The 17514-nt window shown below is 37.2% G+C and overlaps 1 protein-coding gene across 6 annotated transcripts in view; it reads left to right on the top strand.

Moving 5' to 3' along the window:
* The window catches only part of LOC105274726 (octopamine receptor Oamb), a 101191-nt gene that overhangs the window by 14738 nt on the left and 68939 nt on the right, over window positions 1-17514 (top strand). For 4 of the 6 annotated variants that reach the window (XM_026971426.1, XM_026971429.1, XM_026971427.1 and 1 more), the window contains exon 2: window positions 3895-3967. The exons of the other annotated variants lie outside the window; for them this stretch is intronic. The gene's annotated coding sequence lies outside the window, so the exon portion shown is untranslated. The remainder of the gene's footprint in view (window positions 1-3894; window positions 3968-17514) is intronic. 6 annotated transcript variants of the gene reach the window in all.

Below are 17514 nucleotides of genomic sequence, written 5' to 3' on the forward strand. Positions count from 1 at the left end.
TTTCAAAATGTGAAGGCCAGAGGCCTTCTAGATCGCTGATAATCTGAACTCCCGCGGTGAACTTTATCGTCTAATCACGCGGACGCCGTGTGCTTAAAAAAATTGTTCGCTTCTACCTGTTTGTGCTTCCACACGAAGCTGTCCGATCGTAACTGTGGTGGACGATTTGACGGGCTAGATAAATGTGTTATTCAATTTGTTCGTGACTTATTCGCCACTGCGACAATGTTAGCAAATATGTTGGGCAAGGTTGTACGATTAAAGTAACCATTGTCCTACATATCGCATTTTAATTCTGACTTCAAATTGTACTTTTTTTCCTTTAAATGTTTCCTTCGATTAAAGATATAAGTATCTGATATTTCTCTTTTTATCTACTTTCAACGCAAGTCTCGTGTGTCTTTTTTAAAGCTAAATTATTTCTGTAATTAATTAATAAGTGAAATAATAACACTATCACTATTCATTGAGTATCAATTTAATAATATTTGCCGTTTGCATAGCTATCGAATTTGCGTGATCAATTCGTTTTATCGATAAGTGACATTGTATTATTATGAGGATTCCTAGATATTTTACACAAGAACAGCAAGTTCTAAAATATTTATAGTTAACTGTAATAGCTGGCTATACATACCTCCCTATTTAAAGCTCAAGTCGTCAATTATTTGAAATGTCATTCTCTCCGCCCACTGTGTCGTTCATTTATTACTTACCGTGGACGTTGACATTCTACGCAAGTTTCGTCTGCTTCGATGCAATCTCAACTTTCGTTCCGCTCTCGGATATTGTGAGGAAACTTACAGATTTGCATATCGTGTAATTATTATAAAGATTATCATTATTATTCTGGAAATCACAATCTAGCAAATTTGGAACGAGAGAGAGAGAGGGAGAGAAGTAAATGTCACATATGTGCACATTTTCTTCCCTTTACTTTTGAATTGCAACGTGACGTTGATCGTTCTTGATCCACGATGTCGATGTGTGATGCGATATTAGCATCGATCTCCTTAGTAGAACGATGTAGGTTGCCGGTACGAGCCAGTCTGGGGTTTACACTTTTCGTGGGCACGTCTCGGGATTTTCCTTCGCCAGCTAACGTGGCTGCACTTGGTTTTCGTCGGCGGTCGTCTAAAGTCTCATTTCATTCATGGCACGACCGCGCCGGTTCGTCCGTTTGTCCGTACGTTCCGATTTCTCTCTCTCGTGCTCCCTTTTTCTTCCCTTCCGTTTCCTCCTACTTCATTCTCCACCTCGAGTTCACATTCATCTCTCCCTTTACTATGTTTGTCTCTTCCTCTCTTTCTTCCCTTTACTCTTGTTCTTGCGTCCTATGTTTCTCTATCTCTATCTTTTTCTAGCTCTCTCTGCATCTTTTTCTCCTCTTCCTCCTCCGCTTTTCGAAATGTCACGCGTATATAGTCACCAACGCAGCCTCGGTTTCATCTGTATTCGTGAACTTCATCGGCAAACTTAAAAGCAAAAAGGGAACAAAAGCCCGACCGAGCGTTTCTATGCACAAGCTGTGATTGCTCGTACGCGCGAGCTCGTGTGAGCGAAGTTTTTAGTCGTTGCTCATTCGAGCAAGGGCAGAGAGATGATGTCAAAATTCTTTTCCTAAAGAATGGATCATTGACGATGTGTCTCATGTGATAGGTGCAAGATAATCTTCTTTTCCGATACATACATACATGCAATCTACATATATGTGTGTATATGTATATTTCTGCCGTTGCCGCGTCTCTTTCATCGATGCATGCAAAATGAAAAACTCGATAGACGAGTATTCTCTTTGGACGTAACCTTCTTCTTTCAATATTCTTTTTTCTCGATATATTTCTTGATTTTTCAGATTGTTTGTCGAAGCGATTGATATTTGTGATTTAAACTTTAAATTCAGTTTTTCTATACAGCCACTCTTCTCCTCAATTGCGCATTGTCTTTTATTTCGATTCTCTTTTTTCTTTTTGCTCTTACTTTAAGTCAAAAGCATTGTTACTTTCTGATAGTTTCGTTTCGTATTTCTGCCGTCACGTACAGTTCTCTGTTTTTATGAGATTAAATTTAGAATCTCAAAATGAAACAAATTGTTCTCTCCTGCTCTTTTTCTCTCTTTCACTCTCTTTCTCTATCGCTAATTCTTATCAATCGTATTTGCGAGCTGATACGGCGGTTTTCTCAAATGATCGCGTTTGCCACTAAAGCCAATTAAAACTTTCCTGTTCAAGGCGGAAGGCAGAACATAGTTTTGCCGCCTAATGCAACCCACTTTCGTTTTGTAGAGTTACAAATTGAGGCAACCAATATTACTGCAGGAAGAAGCTTAGAAGGAAAAGGAAGCTTAACGTTTATTGTATTAGTTACACTTGTCATGCGATTGCAAAAGCTTCATCAGATACTAAATGCAACATGTCTAGTAGATTAATTCGCATTCAAATTTGCTAAACTTAATCCTGCGTTTTATGCATATCGTAATGATATTATTGCCATTAAACTCTCCATAAACTTTTTTATGGGAACAATACTATTATTTAGATTGTTAAACTGCAAAATGAGTTTTTTAGCAATACTAAGACTTCTAAAAGATTTCGAAAGAGTACGGTAAGAAATCCAGTTCCGGACTAAAGGCAAAAGTCACTGACGCTGAATAATGCAGCGTCGCATTTGCATTAGTCTTGGCGGAAGTCATTCTTCAGGATCTCACGGTTCTCTCCGATGACATACTCGTGCGTACATGTGTACGTGTACGCCGCGTGTATATGTGAAGGAACCGAAAAAATTAACAGATAGTTGACTAACTTGATCCTGGCGGGATCTCTATTATATATTATAACATAAACCATTAAATAATGCATTATATAGATATCCTTTATACAAACACCGCGCCGAGCTTAAATAGTTAAAATACCTGTGACAATGGACATTGTTCAACCGGGAGGAAGGTGAGGTAAGGTAAGCCCGGAATAGTCAATCGGTCGTAGGTCAAAGGGTAGTTGGAGCGCGCAATGGTCAGGATAAGAGCAGGGAGGAGGGAGAGTGTGGGCATGCCAACACAAAATCCTCGGTCCTCAAGCCCGGATGCTGAGGAGTTGCACGACCCGTGAGACAGAGACCCCGTGGCTGCTCTGCTTCGTGGTAGTGGTAATGGTTGAAAGTCTTCGGTATGCCACATGAACACCCCGAATACTGGTTACGTACGTTCCTGATCTATCACAATCAGTCGGATATGTCACTTCCGGGTGCGCGCCGATTTCATTGCAATCCGTCCTCGCCTGAAATTCGACGAACTCTCATTCTCTCTCTCATTATCTCACCCTGGATGTTTTCGATCTTGAAAACATGACGCTCGATCATGTAAATTGGCGATGAAAAATTCATATTAAATTCTCTTTCTCCCCTTGTGCGAGTATGATAGCAAAAGATGCAAGATGCAACCAAATGTCCTAATGTACGTAATTATGTTTTTCAGAAAAGGATATAATTATTTTATATATATATATAAATTATAATTATAATATATATATATAATAAGAATAACTCTTAATTAAAAAATAAAACATTGAGTAATCTTAATTAAAAGAGGAGAATCTCCTGTTTTGCGCCCTGTGTGCTTTAATTTAAAACACATTCAGTGACGTAATACTTCAAAGTGCATACTCACTCATTGAAAGGAACGGTGAATGGGAAAATAGCAATCGAGAAAAAAGATCGCTTTCGGGTCATTTAATTCGTTTTATCACTCAAGAAGGGTGAATTTTCGGAGATAGTGGCTTCTCGACACAGACCGCTCATACGTGCGCCATCAGCGAAATGCACAGGAACTTCCATTAAATCCTGAGAGGTCGAAATGAAATAAAAGCGCATTTTCACATGGTACCGTACTTCTTTCAGAGTCCTCGAGAGGTACGCTGCGCCGGATCACGGAGATCCATGTGGGGAACGATTCCATGTCGTGGCGAGCCACGTGAGTACATTATTCGAGCCAGTAGACTTGTTGTTATCGAGCCGTTATCTCCGCGCCAGGCACTTTTATCTGGCCGCGATTCTCACGACTACGTCTCCACCCCACATCTCCACGTTTCCACCCCATTGTTTCCCTCCGCTTCTTCACTGCAACGTCCAATGCGTTAGTTCTTATTGTGGCTGGTTTGCTTCGCACGTGAGGCGATGATAACACCGATTTGATCGATTTTTGCCGAGCAAACCTTACCGCTCCTCTTTCACGCTCGTAAATTATTTTCGCATGCGCGTTACTCGGTCGCGTATTATATACGGCGGATACATGTATCATCATCCCGAACGATTGCTTCGCGTGCCCCGTTCGTTTAAATCCGATTACTCTCAGCCACCCAGCTCTAACGTATATTGACGTTCCCATCGGCGTGTCTCTCGCCGGTAACTTTATGCTGTCTCGATATATACAGGATGATTTCAAACTCCGTTGCACGAACTTACGTCTGCCTAACCTTCGATCAGTTCAATCGCGATTGGTTTTCCTTTAACGAAAATTTGTGGGCCATTTTTTTCTCTTTTTATCTCGCAATGTTTTCCCATTTTCAGCATTAAATGTATCGATCATACAGTCTCCAATTACAATTATGAAGTATAATAAAACGTGTTTAAAAGTAAATTTAAAAAATAAGACTTACTTTTAAAATTTTATGATTTTGCGTCGTCATTTTGTTGTATATTTTATATTACTGTTAATAAGAATGCAGTATTCGTTTTTATGTAAATAATGTAATAACTTTTTAAGCTAAATTACTTTTATAATTATTTTTTTATGTCAATTTAAATACTTATAATGAGTTCCTTAATTAAAATTCTTCCATTTTGAGAAATAAAGTTCAATCGATTTAAATGTACTTACCACGAACTTTCTAGTTTACTTTATTTATACATTGATGTTGGACAGTTTTACAAATTAATGGCTGCATTTTAAACGTCTGCAATTTTAGAAAAGTTACCATATAATTATTTTATAATGAATAAGTTCTGTGGGTGCCAAAAAGAGAAAAACTCTATCTTTTAAATCACACCTCCCGTTTATTATGCTGCTAGTTATAACACGAAAGCATCATTTACTTTACCATCGCTTATTTCGATACGAATTATGAATAATTTTCGTTCTAATGATAGACGAACTAAATTGAAATTTAAAATAAAAAATTCTCTCGAAAAGCTTACATTTTTTTCTTCTCAAGTGGTATCTGTTAAGTTTTTGACTGCGCTGTTATTGCAAGTTGACGTTATCAATGTCGCTCAGATAAAAAGGAAGCTAAACGATAACTGAGATCAGCGATAGTTTCATGTGTGTTACTTGTTACTTGTTTAACGTCGATACGATCCCGCAGTTTTCCTTCTCATCTTTCTTCTCATCTTCGTTGTCTGCAATTTTTAGTTTGTTGCCTTTTAATCTATCCATCTATCCATCTTTGTTCCTTTTAATCCACGTTATTGTTTACAAGACGAAGTGCACACAACGTCCGTTCCTTTTTGTATCCACGGTACTCAGATTACAAGATTCACTCCGGAGCAAATAGACTTCTCCATCTTCCCCTTCGCTTCTTTTCTTATCTTCACCGATCGCATCCTTATTCTCTTATCTCAGATTATCCTTTTATCACATGTTGTCTCTTCCTCTTTTGACCCTATTTCACCCACGTAGACCAAGACTTTGACCAAGCGGATTACGGTATAAATTAGACTTTATTAATTATTATTTTATTAATTTTATTACTTTACTTTATTAACTTTATTACTTTCTTAATTATTAGACGTCACTATTTTCTAGTGTCGTCACTTTCAGTCGTCTAATACAAGAGTTTCACCGTACCCGTACATGTAACAGTACACCGCATCACTATCTAACCACGTATACGCCGCGCCGGCATGTTGACATTCTCGTCGGTCCACGTACAGTACGCACGAGCTGCTACAGCTCGTACAGCTATACATGGGATGCACCTTGCAAACCTGCGAAGCCGACTACGTATGCCACGAGCTCCACGGCTCCACTCGGGAACGTACCAGTCGATTCCTTGTCCGCGATCCTTCACATGATCCCCGCGTTCCTCGAGCTCTCGACTTTTACCTGGAAATGTCAATACGTCACGAGAGGATGAACGTGTTCTTTCTTTTTCGCTTTCTCTCTCTTCACGAACGCAAAGCACAAGCAGTCCGTCGAGTGCTTTGCTTAAGTGCGTCAAGGATGATACTTCTCATAAAGAGGAAAGGAAGGAAGATGTATTCGTAACTGAACTGAAGATTTCCCTTTCACAACTCTCGCTTCATTCTCCTTTCGCGAATAATCGCGAGTAACGTTTACAGCTGGGATACTTCGAGTTTATAACTGGCGGGATCTAAATTAATTGCAAAGTCATAACCAAAGTAGATCTTTCAAATTAGCAACTTAATTTCTAGTCCTGAAAGTTCTAGTCACGATTTACGCTCGCTGCCGTCTAAGTTTCGCAAGAGGGAGAAACTGCGCTCCGTATTCGTCGTGGATAATTCCGAGATAGACGGCTACACGGAAAAGATGATCAATCGCTCTAATTTTATTATTGGCCTCACAATTGTATTATACAGGGTGGCCCATTTTAATTTATACAGTCGATTTTTTAAAAAACTAAAAGAGATACGAAAAAATGTTTCAGACAGACATGTCACGATTTCGAGGGGGACATAAGATGATACCATTGGTTTGACCTTGAATAGTCGTTTGAAGGTCACGCGAAGATCACCTTCAATTTCTTAAATTGAAACCCCAACTTTTTATTGCAGATTCTTATTCTCCATCGAAAAGTAAGTAACTTTTGTCTGAAACATTTTTCCGAAAAATGTCATCTGATGTCCTTAAAATGTTCTCAAAACTCATCTTGAAGATCATTTTAAGGACATCAGATGACATTTTTCGGAAAAATGTTTCAGACAAAAGTTACTTACTTTTCGATGGAGAATAAGAATCTGCAATAAAAAGTTGGGGTTTCAATTTAAGAAATTGAAGGTGATCTTCGCGTGACCTTCAAACGACTATTCAAGGTCAAACCAATGGTATCATCTTATGTCCCCCTCGAAATCGTGACATGTCTGTCTGAAACATTTTTTCGTATCTCTTTTAGTTTTTTAAAAAATCGACTGTATAAATTAAAATGGGCCACCCTGTATATTAAAGATCCATCGCATCGGTCCGCAACGTTTCGACAATCTTGCGATTGTCTTTTTCCTTTTTTTTCGCAGACGAAACATCGTTTTGCTCGTCTCCTTTCGCTTGATGAAACCTTCTACTTCGAGCTTCGACGTGCATTAATTTTGTTCAGTCACATCATGCCGCGTTGTGACGACGAAATGAGAAATTCGAGCTTCCTGCTCCTTTGAACAATCTCTCGGCGCGCGCTGTACAGTAATTTCGTTGCGTTTTGGCGGATTCCCGTTCTCGTCGAGGTAAAACGAGCGACAAATCCTCGCCGGTCCTCTCGCAGTGTTATAAAAGTATTCTTACGCGTATTTACGGACGGTACAGGATTAGAGCGCGTTTCTCCCGTTGCGTTCCTCGTACTACGACAATCCGCTTCTATCCGTCCCCTCGCCTTTTTTCGCGTCGCGGGGACGTAGCAAATTCTTTGTGTTTTCACCCTGAAACTCGAATTTCCCAAGGAACTCCTCCACCCGGAGAGATCATCCCCGTCCGCGGCTCTGTAGTGAATGAATGTGCTCACTCGCTGCAATATCCTCATCTGCTCAGGTGACGAAGATAAGCTGATGTTTCCAGTTCTCCGTGTCTTAAAGGAACCGCGATCTCGCGTCGAGGATGGCGCAATGGTGCAACAACCACGCTGATAGACGCGTATCATCGTCGAGCTGCAAGATATCCTGGACTTTGTTTCAATTAAAACTTTGGTTCACTGACAATGAATGGGAAGAAAAACATAAAAGATACCTATAATTGGAAGTTCAAGCATTTTGAGGAAGATGATGACATTTGACATGAATTTTTGATATGAAAAATATAAAATTAATCGAAGAATTTAATTAAATAAAGTCTGTGATATCATGAGGAGCTCGATTTCCTTCTTTTGCGTATCGAATCGCGTTTGCACGATCGTCAACATTTATTGATACGTTTTACTAGCCTCCACGTGAACGGCTGGATTCTCGTGCAACCTGCTAGCTGGAAGATGTAAGAATTGTGGCATCAAAGAAATATAAAGTGATCTTAGAACGGTGTCGCGGAAATCTCAAGCGCATTTCTCAACTACTTGAGAATCGATCTTTTTGTTTCTTAAGGAAGCGCCGCGGGAGTTCTTTATTTCAATGATAAAAGACCGAAGCTTTCAGGTACGGATCTATATTATTCCCGACACTTGAATTTTTCAAGGAGACTAATGGTCACTTGATGAACACAGACATAGGTGTGTTCGTGACAACGAAAACCGCGCACGCGCGATATCCTGAAAAGAATACTTTGTTATCCATTATATGAGGACTTTTATATTGTCATAGAGACGGTCATTTGGGAGAATTCAGGTCAAGATATTTGGTTAACTTCGTTCTCTCTTTAATGTTGCAAAAACTCGGAACGTTTCTCGCATCAGGATTATGATGTGAGAAAATAATTCGCCACAATGTCATCCTTACGTATTTTTATATCGAATCCTCGCTCCATTTTGTCTTTATTTATAATATATTGAGTAAAACCTATGCATCCGGCATTTATCAAAATTCTTTTTCGTAATATGAGTTGCGTTAGACTGTGTCTCCTAATCTAATTACCAAATTCTCATATATAAAAAATTTAATACATAAATTATTTCTTGGTATGCTGGCATATTTTATATATTACATGAGCATTTCTTTAATGTTCTCGCGAGTCTCCTCATTAGACATATTTTCAACTTGCCAAGTATAATTTCGTATATTTCATATCACTTGTAACAAATACTGCAAATTACAACTGCCATGTAATCCACTGAAATGGATTCATTGTTTGTCTCATTATACTTTGCAGTTTTAGCTTTTCTTGTACTTTTACTGTTTGCCTCATTCGTATCGTATTTCGTCTGTTTCTCTTCCCCACAAGAAAAACACCGCGATACAACGAGACGCAAATAACGTCAGTAAATCTTATCTGTCGCATGGTTTTCGTTCGGCGTGTGCTCCGGGGATTCGCGAGATTATTTTGTCCCTGCCGTTTTCCGCGTTTATATTTCACCACGGTTTCTTTGTATAACGTATTTAATCTATATAATTCACGAGTAAACTTTCACAGAAACTTCTACGCATACCTCAAAGAGGATGCCTTATATAACTCTTTAATAAAAACAGATATTTTGTTGTAAAATTAATATTTTGTTGTTGGAAAAGATGAGAGATTTTGAACATTCTGTACATTGGAATGTTCTATGAAATATTAATTTGAAATTAACAATAAGTAATACAATACAACAAATAAATAATAATACTTATATGCCTGCTTTATACATGTTAGGTTTTTATTTGTTCATTTCATCATAATACATATGATTTAATATGTGCTTAGATGTGTGAATGACCTTTTACCGTTTCCGCAATTCGGCTCGTAACTCGCATGAAGAGACTCGAGTAATTTGAGTCGCTACGAAAATTAATCTCCGCTGCCTTGCATCTCCGTGTTAGGGTGTAACATGATAATCCCTTCACGCGTTCTCGGATTTGTAGGATTAAATCGAAATTCTCGTTTTCTCCATCTTTGAGTAATAAAAGCGTATACTTGATACATCTTACCAAGTTTAACACGTATTTATAACACATAACGACAATTTGTAAATTATTAATTAAAAAAAACTTATATATATATTTTTTACTTTTTAAATCACGAGTTTTTACATTGTTTTACGTATGTATGCATAATTAACAGCTTTTATTCCTCCGTATGAGTCCTATTGCCAGAATATCATTTGTAGCGTCATTGAGAAGTTATGTACTCACCATTATTCTAAATCAGATTTTATTGCGCAAGCCAGTACGTCAATATTGTACTTTATTATCGCGTAAGATAGTCCGATTATGCAAACGCGAAGATCGATATTCCTTCGTCGGTGCATGCATGTGGTGATGGGCAAACCAGCATGCACTATCACTTCCAAGGCGTGAATGACTTTAACCTGACGTTAATGGTTATATAAAACCACCTGTTGATAATTTTATATGTGTAGCCTATATTTTTGCCTTTAGAGAACACATGTTTTTACATGAGAATTACCGCCTTGTACTTTGTCGGATTATTAATTACATATACATATAAATTCTCGGCGTATCTAATTAAAATATTTTTAAATGCGTTTAATTAATACAGAATTATAGATAATTGAGAAAAAGAAATTGATGCAAAAGCATCTCAACTTTAATACAAGAAATAATTTTCGATATAATAATTCGATATGATATGTGGTATAATTTGTTTTTCTTTTTTGTTTTATTATATTATAATATTATAATCTTACAGATTATATTACATCTATAATTAGAGATTATAATCTGTACACTGCTTTTCCTTTTTCTCTCATCAAAATGTAAGCATAAGCTAGCGTTATTTTAAATATGGAGAAAGTGTAGACAGAGATTCAGTGTACTCATGTCAGTTTTCTCACAATCACAAAAATCAGTAATGCCATATTTATAAAGGATTTTTCTCCTGTTTTTCTTTCAAGCATTCTTTCATTCCTTCCACTCGAAACAAATTGCGAATTAGCACATTCCGTTTGGTATCATTATAGCAGTCGTGCGAGTGGTTGCTGGAGCTTCGCAAAGCGTGCTTGATACCATGCTCGATAAATTCGCGATGGCTCGCTCGGTCTTTTATCCGCGCACGCTTCGGGACACGGACAAATTCCGATTCAGCGAAAAATCTGACATAATGGGCCGTGGGAGGCGATGCAAGCGCGGCACTCGGTGCACACTTGAGCGGATCTGGAGCGTCCGATACGGCACGATCGATTTGAAGGAGTCGGGGATAGAGAAGGGCGGTAACAGGAAGGTTACATATTTCTTGACGGGGGACGTGAGGCGGCTCTTCCGGGGGCTAAGGAGACAGTGAGAGGGTAAAACGGATACCGTTTGCGTAGTCGATATTTCTCCTTTGGTGAAGAAAACGAGTGAAGATTGTTGGCAAGATCGGCGACGAGCTGTAAAAATCACAAATGGGATTTTTACATCTCGTCGCTGTTTTAATATACGAACGGTAATATAATGCACGGGCTGAAGTTATTGCATTTTGATTTGAGCACCGTGTACCATGAGGCGAGATCCCTCGCCCCGTTGCATGTTGAATTTATCGGATGCTATTGACTATTGTCGAACCATAAACCAACTTTATGCCAACTTATACGAATGAAAATTTTCAATGAAAATATTGTTTAATTATTATTTCGCTGATGATATTGTTTCTTGATTCTGCGAAAAGAAGAATGATTTATTAAGTTATTATGGTATATTATTAAAAATTATATGCTAGAATTTATTATTATAATTTATTATTTTAACAAAGAAAAAAAGAGATATTATATATAATAATTATAAATTATTACGTATCATATATTCTCGATATAAGTCATATGTAACAAGGAAATAATCGTACATTTCTTAATTTAATTATGACTTCCAGCATAATCTTATTCAGTCTATTACAGAATTTGTAATTTCACTTAAAGAAGCTTTGCGAGGATAAATGAACGAAATGAATAATAAACTCTTCGCGGAGTTATTGTTGAGGGTGTGAGCGCACGACGACCACTTTGCCGAAATGAGTAAAAATTATCAAGAATCTTTCGAGGAACCAGATAAGCCCTGAAAAATTGACTTTCGCGCAAAAAATGTTCGACGAAAAATTCACTTAGATAAGATCACTCGGATGGCGACAGCTCGCCGAATTAAGACGCGTTGAATGAGGTCGCTTTTCTCGTCGTGTCGTTTCTCATTACGGCATTAAGTCTCTTAGAACTCTTAGAACTGCGAGAATGCAGCCCTCGTACTTCCCATTTCTGTAGGATATAATTTTTCTTCTTTGTGAAATTCCCGGATATATCAAGGCTTCTTTAGAAAGCGTTCCTTTATCGCTAAGATAACATGAAATATATCTCTTCCGAATTCAACGTTCTTTTATTCGTGATCAATGTAAATTAAATATGACGAAGGGAGAGTTCGTTTGCTTTTTACATTATGTCAATATTGTCATTTAATCGACTGCATTTGTCGCAAAAAAGTAAACCTAATTACTTTAAATTTTAATTAAAAAGACACATTAATTCATAGATATAGCATGGATATCATTGTAACACTTGCTTTTAACACTTGTTTTTAATGTTTGTCTCTTAGTGATTTAATTGTCAATTAAAATCGGTCTCTCTCCTTTGGATACAGTAACGCATAAAGGTGGAAATTCATTTATAGAAATATTGATTCTCTTTAGTATTTCCGTTTTCAATCCTGTTTTATATGTAAGCGAAACGTTATTTCTAATATTTTACGTAATGTTCTCAGTCATATTTTCATTCAGTCTTCAAACAATTTTTTTCGAGCATTTTCAACGAAATTATTATTATTATTGAGTTGTAATATTCGTCCCGTGTTTTTAAATATGATAATGTATTTAAAAATATTAAAAAACGGGACAAATATATGTTACAACTCAACAGTGAGATTAAATCAAAAGATTGAATTACATCCTCGGTCGAGATAACTCTGATATTTATAAACGGATTGACATTAATCTTTCACCTTTTTACAGAATATCATAGCATGCCCTTTTCATTCTCTGCATACTTTACGCTTAATATTTATATGGAAAAATACGAATCGAATGTCGCAGAGGTTTCTTGTGCAAGATAAATCCTGATTTTAACAGCGATTGCGTTTCAAGCAGTTACTTCGTGATATAATAGTGGAACGCTAGAAATACCTATCATGCGCGCGTATTATCTTGTATTATCCCAAGCTGTTTTTAATAATAACATCTCGAGTGTCTTCTTCCCCCGTCGAGAGTGACGGGACGAATTACGACGACCGTAAAATGAGGAGATATTACCATAATCGCGATCTTCCGTCAACTTGTTCACGACGTAAAGTAATTTAAAGCTAGCACTTTGTACCGCGCGCGCTGTTCGACGTACCGAAACGAATGAGTTCTCACCCTCTGTTTTACGCTTTCGTTATACGATGACACTCCGCTTCGTTTCCAGCATTTTATTGCTGATTCGATTATATCGTTACACGGTGTACTAAAATTTGCGATCTCATTTTAAATCGCGAGAGTGCCACCTTAACTCTTGGAAAGATAGTCCTGAGTGGTCGATGCAATCGATGCACATAATATGACGTAACTGGATGTTTCATTACCATAATGATATAATATTCGGAGAGAATAAATTCGCTCGTGTTTCAAAACACTCAACTTGACAGCAACGCATGCCTACAATTCTTCAGTCCTTATTCGAGCTTTGCTATTTAACAGATTTGGCATTAAACATTTACTTTATCGCTTGTGTGTGTGTGTATGTATGTGTAAATTTTTATAATAATAGTTATTTATAATATTATTCCTTCCTAATATTATTCCTAATTTATCGAATGTCCTTATTTCGATTCCACGAAGAAACGAGAATAGCATGCTTCGCCGTTCGTAAAATCGAAACTCCGTTACATATGCAGGCAGCCGATGAGCATATTTCTCTGTCGCATTCGTATCGATTCCATCGATAAATTTTAATTTATGACTTTGAAACATTAGAATGAACAAGAAATATTTGGCCAAATGGTACATTTACAAAACCAAGTAATACAGTTGCATTTGACTCTATTTGACATCGTCAGATAGTTTCCTGTTGTTGAAATCGTCACAATCGTCGGAATAAATAATAAATGTAAACTTATCCTTTGTTAAAATATTGTATAGCTTTTCGATCTGTCATTAAATTCAATCAATTATTAATTGGCACTTAAATGTAATAGCATTAACGAAATCGATTCTACCCCTCTGATGGGAGTGTAATGTGTTTGAAAGCACGTTTCATTATCGAAGTCAGCCCTACGAGCTGATTGTCGCTATACGATTAATGGATACTTCCAACAAGAATCGAATTTCTCTTGCATTATCGTTACGCCAGAGAGAAGGCTTGAAATTAAATTAATAATAATAACGCCAATAACAATAACGCATTAATATTATTATTATAATAACGCATAATGCAGCATTTAAATGATAATAATTTTAATTCTAGTTACATTGCAAGATATCTAACAAATTAATTGCTAAACAAATCTTTTCGCGACTGTATTACGTGTTTGCGTTTTGGATATCAGTTTGAGTATTACTTATTATATCACAAGTTCCTGTCGCACTATTGCAGCTTTTTAATATTACGTAAAACTTTATCCAGCGTATCGACACGATAAAAAGTATCGTATCAGATTGCACATTGCGAGCTTTAACGTGCTATTTTAATTTATTGCTTCCCCATTATTTTGAGTCGCGAGCGTCGTGTCGCCAGGAAATAGAAAACGCAAGATTCGGAAAGGATATATCCTCGACTGAGAGATTAAAATGGGCTAACTCTCTTGCGGCTGCTAACCGGCGATTCGGTATACGTCGTTCGTTATATATCGCAGAAACGTTTATCTACCGCTGGCTCTTTTACCGCTCATTCTTTTTCCGTCTACGAGAGTGCTCATTTTCCTTTATCTGCTCTCCAGTTTCTTACGGAAGACTTCACGATGCGCATTATGGTCCTCTTGGGTAAGATATGCTCGCATAAAATGATGTCAAACGGGCCGATTTATATAACTGCGCGTTCATACACAATTTATGCACACATGTCCATAATTTTAACCGAAATATTTAACGATTGTTATTACTAAAAAAGTTAGGTTTGAGAAAAATATCATAGGAAATATCGTGTCCGTAATACTTACTTTATCTAATGATTTATAATGCGGTAATACATTGTACAGGAAATTATAAATAAAATTCAGAATAGAAATCTATTTATTTAATTTCATGTATAATAATTTATTATCGGAATTGTTAAAAATTTATGCACATACGCATACATATTGTACGTTTACACATATACGTACACAGATACATTCGCAGATGTAATTCTGATATCTCGCGAATGTTCTCCCTGCATTATGCAGTAGAGAATATAAAATTACAAATGGAACTTCATCTGGAATTCTTCGTCGCGAATTGCGACTCGTGTAAAGTCGGTTTAAGGCACAGTAAGCTACCGATGCAAATCATATTCGCGTCCTGTAAATTAATGCGCATAACAGGACGCGTTAACCGGCGCATTTTCCCCGGGGATTAACACAGAGCCCTTCGCGTTCTCCATAAGAGAGATAAATTCGGAACCGTATGGAAAGGTGAGAGGGACAAGGAAAGGCCGAGAATACGAGTCCAAGTAATTCTAACCAACGATTAGTTGTACTCCGAAGCGAGAACGAAGGTAATGTGCGATTTTCGTCTCGATTAATTGTCCCTTCTGCTGAGCAATCAGTTACGTTATAAGTCGAGCGTTCACTTCGATGGAATTCCGAGAATACGGAATACTGTTTCGAGAATACGGGCAGAAGTATCTCGCAATATAGTTGCGCGAGCCGACCTGCTCGAAATCATCGACCGCTGGCTGAACGTGCATTACAACGGAATTCCTGGTCGGGTTAGTCGGTTTCTTCCGTTTAAAATATCCGAACGTGGTAACTCTCCCAACATCGGTAGCTCTCTGACTATAACTATCGAAGACCCTCAACACGCTCGAGCGAATCCTCATCCGAAAATACTCGTTATTGCGGTCTACGCAGTAGAGGGAGGAAGAGAGAGAGAGAGAGAGAGAGAGAATGCAACGCCAAAATTTCCAACTTCTCGAGTGATGTCTCTCGTTATGATAGTCTCTCCTTACGCAGATAATGATGCCGCAAGCTGCGTGCGTATCGTAAATTTTCCAATTAAACAACTTTGCAGCCTTCATTCGCTCCCCGTTAGTATCGCTGCCGTAATTTTGATCGCAAAAGCGCATTTGTGTTTTAAACAAAGAGACACGTTATGTCAAGCAGTTTTAAAAAGTAATTAAATTACGATAATTTCATTTAGAATCAATTTAATGTAAACAGCATAAATAAAAGAACATCACGATTTTGCAATCCATTGTGTTTCTCGTACTATTCTTGAATTTTTCTGAAATGTTAAGATGTAGTTGAAGTAATTAAAACTAATTTAAGATTTTTATATAAAAACACACTATATTTTACTACGGCGACAAGCAAACTTTTTACATCATCAGTGTAATTTTACGTTACAAGAGGATGTTCTTAGTTGATGTGATATTTTTGGATATTTTAGAATATTGTTTGAGTGGAAGTAATGAAATAACCGATGCGCTAAAAAAATATTGGTTCAATCGGGCGATGTAAAGAGCACTCCACTGGGAAATAATGTGATAAAAAATGCGGCCGAGCACTCGGAGATTGCTGGTATAGGTATTCAATTAATATGACGCGGACGAAAATTATTTCTCGACGTGTATCACTGTTCATTCGTGCGCGTAACCGAGAGAACGTGAGATATTAATATATTTTTTTCAATTTGTCTTATAATATCCAATGCACGATTTGAATGCGGAGCAGTCGAGATTTAAAATATTCCATATGTTTTCATGTTGTTTAATACATCCCGGATTATGAACTGGAAATATTCATATTCCGAAACAAAATTAATAAATCTTTTTGTTTCATGTATCAATATCATTAACTTATGATTTAATTTACTAATTGATATTATATTAATAGAGTATACAAAGAGATAGAGATTTGAAATAATGCAACATTTCAGGTAAAGTAAATCATTATTCTTTTGGAAACAAATATGCTTTATTTTTCAATTTGTACTTGTACCGTTTTGCATCTTCGCTTTTATATAAATTCCTTATTACATAATCATATTCATATTTCCGTTTCTTTTTTGCACCATGTTATTCTTTTGTCGACAGAACTGCTTTGCTCCCTTTCCCATTTCGCATCGACAGTGTCATGAAACCGTGCGTTTCTCTTCTGATATAATCTCCATACACTTCCGCAGCGGTAGTTCTCTCGTTGTTTCCCTAACCGCCATGAACTTTGCTATCTAATTCACACGACCTGGCCGATACGTAAACTCAACACGACAGCCATTTCTATTGTCACCCACTACCGCGTACCCGTTATTTAATACGATGTGGTTGCGGGACAACCGGTTCCCTTGTTGCTTCTAGAGTGGACACGATGCTGATGAAATAACATAGCGTGAAGATACGTTGTGCGATAATACCATTAAAGCAACAGAACAAAGGGGTATGTTACAAGGAGGTGATAATTAATACATATATCTATAAAGCACAAAAATGTTGCTGACACGTATTGGTTTAATTCTGCATACTTATATTTAATGTTGTTAATATTAAAAATCGATCAATATGCTGAAAAAGAAATACTTAATAATGTTCA

This window comes from Ooceraea biroi, chromosome 7 (genome assembly GCF_003672135.1).
Source record: "Ooceraea biroi isolate clonal line C1 chromosome 7, Obir_v5.4, whole genome shotgun sequence".
In the NCBI taxonomy this organism is placed as follows: domain Eukaryota; kingdom Metazoa; phylum Arthropoda; class Insecta; order Hymenoptera; family Formicidae; genus Ooceraea; species Ooceraea biroi.